Raw genomic sequence first — 6994 nt, 5'->3', positions numbered from 1 at the left:
TCAAATATGATCTCATTAGTGCAAGAGAATTGTGTTTTTTCCCCGGCCCTGACTCATCTATCGCTCAGAATGAATTCTCATTAGGGCGGAGGAAAACCAATTCTCCCTCGCTTTAATGGCCAACCTTCTCTTCCTCTCTGTCCGCCCAAGATCTGCAGGATCTTTTTCTTTTTCACCTGCCCGCCCCTGTCTTCACTCCTCGGCCGTTGAAAAGGAAAGACTTTCATCCTCATTATATGACTCTTACGGTTCACCTATTTATATATATATTTATCGCAACTGGGTTTTTAGCCTTTAGCGTGCATTTTCACACCTCTTGCCCTTTGTGCCTGGCTAGACGTGCTCGGCTGATATGACTCAAGACAAGAGCCTTCTGCTGTTATTAGTGGCAGCTTGTGCAAACGTAGGCTAAGCACTCCTCTCTCGGGGGCCTTGCCACACGCTCCTGTGTCAACCTGTAGGGCCGACAAGTTAGCAGGGCGTGTGTGTGTGTGTGTGTGTCAGCGAGGTATGCAGTGGTACACACCCCGGCGAAGGGGAGTGTACGCGCAGACGAGAAACACCTCCGACCAAACGACTCCCGCCTGTCTTGCACCTCGAGGGGTGAAAGCCCGCGCCGTCTCCACTCACTCGTGAGTCTGGCCCCTGTGTGTTTGTTCACCAGAGGTGGGAGGAAAGACGCAGACCGGCAGCAACCATGAGGAAGCAGGTAAGACCTGATGAGGGGCAGCGGCAGCAGGTTGGCGTTTGATTTGGAGCAGCAGGCAGAAGTCAGTTTGCCTGTTAGACAAAACATTGTGTAAACACTGGAGGAAAAAATGACGATGTGAAAAAGAAAAAGTCCTGCTGCTGGATTTGAATCTGTTGCACATCAACTTTTACTGTGTGTGTGTTTTTTTTCCGTCTTGTTGCTGTGAATGCCTGAATTCCACCGAGGGAACGCCCACGAGGAATTAATGAAGTCGTCTATCTATCTATCTATCTATCTATCTATCTATCTATCTATCTATCTATCTATCTATCTATCTATCTATCTATCTATCTATCTCTTGGTCGAGCTAGGTTTCTTTGGATAAACATGTCTGGGTAGGAAATTTCGATAATGAACGTTGGCTCAGCAACAAGTTTGGACCTGTTTGCACCTGCATCAAATGTGCTTATTAGAACCACTTGTGTGAGCTCCAAAAATAAAACATTGGTTTTGGACACTGCCGACCGACAACAATGTGACCTTTGCTGCACGCAGAGAGCGAGATGTTTTTTCTCTCTTTTTTTATTAGATTATTTTTTGTGTGTTTTTGAATTGGTGTCAGCGAGTTGTGTTTTTGTGCTCCCAACCTTGTTGTTGCTGCTGCTGCTGCTGTTGTTGTTGTTGTTGTTGTTTTTGTCACGCTGAGAGCCGAGGCAAAAACCACGTTTCCGAGTGCCAGAGAGCTGCGGATCCGGGAACGTTGACAAGCTCACGTTGGTTTTCGGTGCTTTTTTCTCCGCGTTTTCTTCCTGCGGCGGCAGCGGCCTCCTCCCATTGGTTTTATGAGAACGAACTCGTGGTGCTTCGTGTCGTTCCTTTGTCTACAGCGCTGACTGGCGCCTGTTTAGCTGTGCCTTCGTGGAGGGACAACCGCTTAATTTGAGGGCACTCACAGGGCCTTGAGAAATTTCACCAAGTCTGTGGGTCAAATCTCTCTTTAGCTGCCTTTTTTGTCTCCCCCCCCAATGATAAACTCTCTCGGCTCGGTTTGTTGAGACGGATTCGGAGTCATTGTTACAGCCAGTGACTATGTGGAAACGATATGTTTGTGTTTGCGAGAGTGTGTGTGTGTGTGTGAGTGTGTGTGTGTGTGTGTGTGTGTGTACGCCCTGCCACAGCTTGCTGCCCGACAGGCTGCCTGACAGGCTCTATTTTATCCCAGATATCTTGGCTGCAAAAACAAAAGTTTATTCCATTTTAAACTTCTCGGGAAGGGTGTTTCAAGGGCCCCGGATCAAGGAATGTGTCCGACGCCGACGCGAAGGAATGCTCTCACTGATGTGCGGATGAAATGAGGATATTTCTGTGTGGCCGTGCTGAGCCGGGGCTTCGCGGTGGAGGCGAGAAAACACATCAGTTAACCCTCCCCATCCACCCCACAAAAAAAAACATCTGCGGCTCAGCTTCAATGATGCACTCTGGTACTCCAGGGGTTATCGGTGGAGGCGCTCACTGTAAGAGGCCGATCACTGCCAAAAGTGTCTAATCCTGAGCGGATAGTTCTGGAAACGTCCCCCGGCCCGGATGCAGCTGACCCAGTTCCCGACAGCTGGGCCGGCGCCTCTGGCTCTGACTTTGTCTCCGTGGGCACATGAGGACAGCACACACCACAACAGATGTTCAGACCTCCTCCAGCAGATCTTTGGTGTAGGAGGCCTCGGCTCCGTGTGTGTGTGTGTGTGTGTGTGTGTGTGAAGAGGCTCTGGGTTCCTCTGCATGACGACAATGTTGGAAAAACAAACACATTTATCCGACCTTCAATACGGAGGAGATTTAGTGCCCTACTTGAGAAGTCGAGTTGTGCTCTTTGGCCTGCAAGACAGGTTGAAAGCTTCGCTAGCGAACCCAGATTGGATATCAACTCTTTTCCACAGAATTTCAGTAGTTTCCACAGGTCTTAAAAGTTTAGGATTTCCATTACGACTCGGCTCCCTTTGTAACTTAAGAAGTATAAAAGCGAGAAGCGACTGCTCATCTTGGAAAATTGCAAGAAGCCACCACTTGCACGGTGTATGTGGCTGTGTCCGAAACCATCCCTGTCCACTATGTAGTGCGTGGACTATATGCGGGCTATGGCATTTTGTAGCAGAGTGAATGTCAGTGTTCACTATATAGTTCACTCAATGTTTTGTCTACCTCTCTCCTGTTCTACCTTTGGTAGCCGAGCCGAGTGTTATTTTTTGAGAATGTAGGAAGACGCTTATTGTAACACGAACATGTCACAAGAATTTATATATATATTTATATGTGTAAATGAATGTGTATATATATATATATATATATATATATATATATATATATATGTATATATATATTTATAACTACCTACCGATGGGACATGTTTATGGTGCAACCAGAACGATGTTATTAATGGTACCAAGAGTGGTGTCTGAAAGTTGTTGTTTTTTTTTTCATTTGGCGATGGAGTGCAGTACGTAGTTGACTAAGCAGAGCTCCCGGCATAGCATGGAGATGCCATAGCAGCAGTGTTATTAGAACCTCCGCAGTAGAAGAGCACAGCAACAGCATTGAAGGCTTTCCCATTCAACCGCATGTCTGACGGTGACTCACTGTTGGGCTGTGACACGCAAACCGCGACTAAATCTGATTGGTCCGCTTGAATGCAACCTTCCAAAAGGCTTCCCCCCCGGGCTCTTTGCTAGATTAGAGCGATGCAAGGGATCGACGGCGGTCGCGCGCTTGCACCAGCCCCGATAAAGTTAGATTTTTTAAAACTGGATGGATATTCTTGATAAAAAACTTTGTCACTTTCTTTTGACCCAGCAAATACCTCAAGAGCTGGAAGCAATTATCGACTTCTCCGAGTGCAAAGAATGCAGCAGGCGTTCACCGCACCCTTTCTGAAGGATGCATTTTTGTTGTGTTATTTTTTCTTTGTAAAGGAAGGAAAAGAGAAAAACCAAGGCTTTCAGGCCATGAGGTTGTGGCGTGGACCAAACACAACGCATGACCTTAGTTTCCCAAAACTGCTTCACTGTTTCATTTCAATGAGGCGAGGCCGACGGCGCAGTACTTCCCTGGCTTGAATTCCCCCACTGGTTTACCGTTCGAATGTTTCTCATTCTCCAGCTCTGTGGTAAACTTTGGTGGCACAATAGACAGAATGGCAAATAACAACATTCTCTGACAGGATTTTAATTTTCTTTTCTTCGCCCCTTGATATTTCCGAAACACTTTGACCTTCCTCCTTATATTATAATTTTAACTCGAGCGCAGTTAAGATCACAGTGCATTTGTGGGGAGGAAAACAAAGTTGGAGATTGATTCCATTGTTCTGAGGCAAAACAATGAACACAGCATCAACGGAGCTGAAAGACACTCAGGGGAAGGAAAAAAAATCAATTCCAGGTCAGCGCTCGGCGCGATTTGTTCTGCCGGCTAATCATAAACTAAAACTAAACTAGATGTATGTAAACACTTGCTGCTGTGATGCTGCAGATATTTTACACAGCAGCATCTCTAATAAATTCCATTAACGATTAAACAGCTTGGAATATAGGCTCTGTTGTTGCTATGTTTTTTTTTGATGTGTAAATCTCCCTCATTTTGCACCAAAACAACAACAACACGTCTGTTGAAAAAAAAAAAAATATCAAAGGCAAATTGGATTAAGTGCTAATTGGCTTGGTGTTCATTTATTTGCTTGATGTTGTGGGATTGTTTGTGCGCTCCTTGGTAATGGACAGCACTGCCACGGGGATGGCGGCAATTAAAAATCTTGAGCCGGTGCCACCGAGAGGACAGACGACGCCTTTATCTTACTGCTGATTGTCCCCCCCCCCCCGACTAACCTCCAAAAAAATAAGAGGAGGAGGAGCCCTTTAGCACCGCCCTAGTTAGTGAGAGGATCATGGCAGCTCGGATGGGTGACGTCGTTGACGGCCAAACCGACACCGTCCCAACTCACTCACATGTTAATTACAGTGCGCCGTCGTTCGCTTTTGTGTTTGCACACGGTTCGAGGGGCGGGTGCGGGCCCAGCAAAGTGGGTTTATTGCGGTGGGAGGGGTGTGGTGGCAGTGGGGTGTACATATAGAGCTGTTTATTAAATGCAACCATGCAGCAGAGCCCCGGAGACCGATCCCATCTGTTCAGGGCCAGGTTGCGTCGTTAGAAACTCATCAAAATCCCGGTCCCCGAGGTTTAAACACACGCACACACACACACGCACACACACACACGCACACATGCACACACACCCACCATTTGTCCCTCCATTTGCTACATCTTTGTCTTATCACTGGCAGGGGAGGGGGAGCCAGGGGGCAAAAGCTCAACCCCACAGCAGAGGGGTGGGGGTGCTTAGCTGGGACCGCCGCACTAATGGAGGCGGCAGACACGCAGTGACCCAGTGGAAGTGACGCATGCCAGGCATGTTTTTTTACGCTCACGTGAGCGTACAGCTGGGGCCGGGGCAGTGGCGGGGGGAGCGGCGGGGGGAGCGGCGAGGGGAGGGGAGGGGAGGGCAGGGCGTGTGCGGGGATTGTGTTTTGTTTGCTTCCTCCATCCATGTGCTACGACAACAGAGAGCCGTGGGCGCTAATGGGAGCAGCATCTCCGTCGTCCTGGACAACCGCGCGTAAGTCAAGACTGATTTTTTTTTTTTCTGCATTCTTTTTGTCTGTTTCTCCAGTTGAAGAGATTTCGCTGGTTGTTTACTGAATGTGGGGATTGTGCGACTGATGGCCGTGAGGACGACACGTGACTGGCAGAGTATGAAAGAGTTTCCACACAACTCTGCCCCCCCGCCCCCTTCCTCCTCCCCATGCACATCTGGATGCCACACTTTATTGCACAGATTGCAGGATGTCTTTTTGTTTTCTGTTTATTAAGCGACAAGCCCCGAGACGGAGGAGAAACTTTGAATGCGGAAGATGCACTTCCACATCTCTGCCAGAATCTATATCGCCTGAAAGTTTGTTCAACGCCGGCTTTCGAGGCCTGCTTGGCTTCCGACCTGCTTATCTTCCAATTCAGGAGGTTTTAATGGCCCTTTTCTGCTTCTTCTGCAATTAATGCAGCTCAGTGTGCCAACTGCCTCCAAGAGCACAAACTGCCTGGGGCAGCCAATGGCCTTATTTAGTCACTGGGAATATTCATTTGTTTTAACCAGTGATTTCCACAGCGCTGCTATCTATTGAAAGGAGGTAACAACACGTGTAACGCCAGCTATTTTGGAGGAAAATTCACCTCTATGCATCCGCTTCAACATTTACATTACATAATTACATTACAGATGCATGTACGTGCACGTCTGTTCTGCAGCACCGCCGCCTCTGGCCAGGACAAAAGCTGCGGCATCAGTTTAAATTGAACTGAGACGTCAAATGCTCGGATTTGAGCAGTGTCTCCTAAATTTGAAAAAGTCCAGTTTGCTTTTGTTTGAGTTGTGTTGGGCTAAAAGCCGCAGGATCGTTTTAGCCTGAACCAAGCAAAAGGTTACTGCTCTCCAGCGGGTGAAGTGGAAACAATTGCCAAACAAGTTTTTCCCCTTTTTTTTTTAGACAAATCCAACAGCCTCCACGCTTACCATGTGGTTACCGCCTTGTGTTTGTTAGCGCGCCGGAAAAGCAGCATGACTTTGGCGCGACCCTGCTTGGAGTGGCAAACAGTTTTCACCTTTAAAAAAGCACCACCTTCAAAATGTCAGCTGCGACTTGCCGCTCCATTTAAATGTCATGCGTTTTATGGCATTTTCCACGGCACCGAAATGAAATGAAGTAGCAATCTCATTATTTGGAAGACAATTTATGGACGCGCAAGCGAGTGCTGAGTGTGTGTGTGGCCTCGGGGCAGAGGAAAGTACGGCCACGACTGCCTCACAGGTTTTCCCCCCCGCTGTTGTGAATTGCGGGTAAGAAAAAGAAAAAGAAAAAGTGGCTGCTGAGGCAGGAGTTGTGTGTGTCGTACACGGGGAGCGGATGTATGCTGCGCTGTTTACAAATCCATTAGTGGAACCGCGGCGGCGCTCGGGCTTTAATTCGACCATTGTCCCACCGCACTTGTCAGCCTGAGAGTTTAGCCGCGGTCACTGGGAGCAGGGTGACCTCTCGCAGGATCGGCTTTTTCCTTCCAACAGTGCCCTTTTTCACCCTCCTCCCCCCTTTTTTTTTTTTTTCTTACAAAACGCAACTGAGCGAAGATTGGCACAGGATGGGAAGCTTGGAGAAGGAGCTGGTAGAGTGACAGACAGCAGTGGGCTTGACTGAGGAGCACAACAAG

General features: G+C 48.0%; 1 protein-coding gene across 2 annotated transcripts in view; it reads left to right on the top strand.

Moving 5' to 3' along the window:
- Positions 1-503: 503 nt before the first annotated feature.
- Positions 504-6994, top strand: part of mid1 (midline 1) — a 28771-nt gene continuing 22280 nt past the window's right edge. The window contains exon 1 of one of the 2 annotated variants that reach the window (XM_076039683.1): positions 504-709. The gene's annotated coding sequence lies outside the window, so the exon portion shown is untranslated. Of the gene's footprint in view, positions 710-5254; positions 5352-6994 lie in introns of those variants that run through there. The other variant, XM_076039686.1, reaches the window with a different exon arrangement.

This window comes from Nelusetta ayraudi, unplaced genomic scaffold (genome assembly GCF_046127955.1).
Source record: "Nelusetta ayraudi isolate G7.1 ecotype Tasmania unplaced genomic scaffold, CSIRO-AGI_Nayr_v1 ptg000060l, whole genome shotgun sequence".
Taxonomy (NCBI): Eukaryota; Metazoa; Chordata; class Actinopteri; order Tetraodontiformes; family Monacanthidae; genus Nelusetta; species Nelusetta ayraudi.
This window is presented reverse-complemented; position numbering and strand designations above follow the sequence as displayed.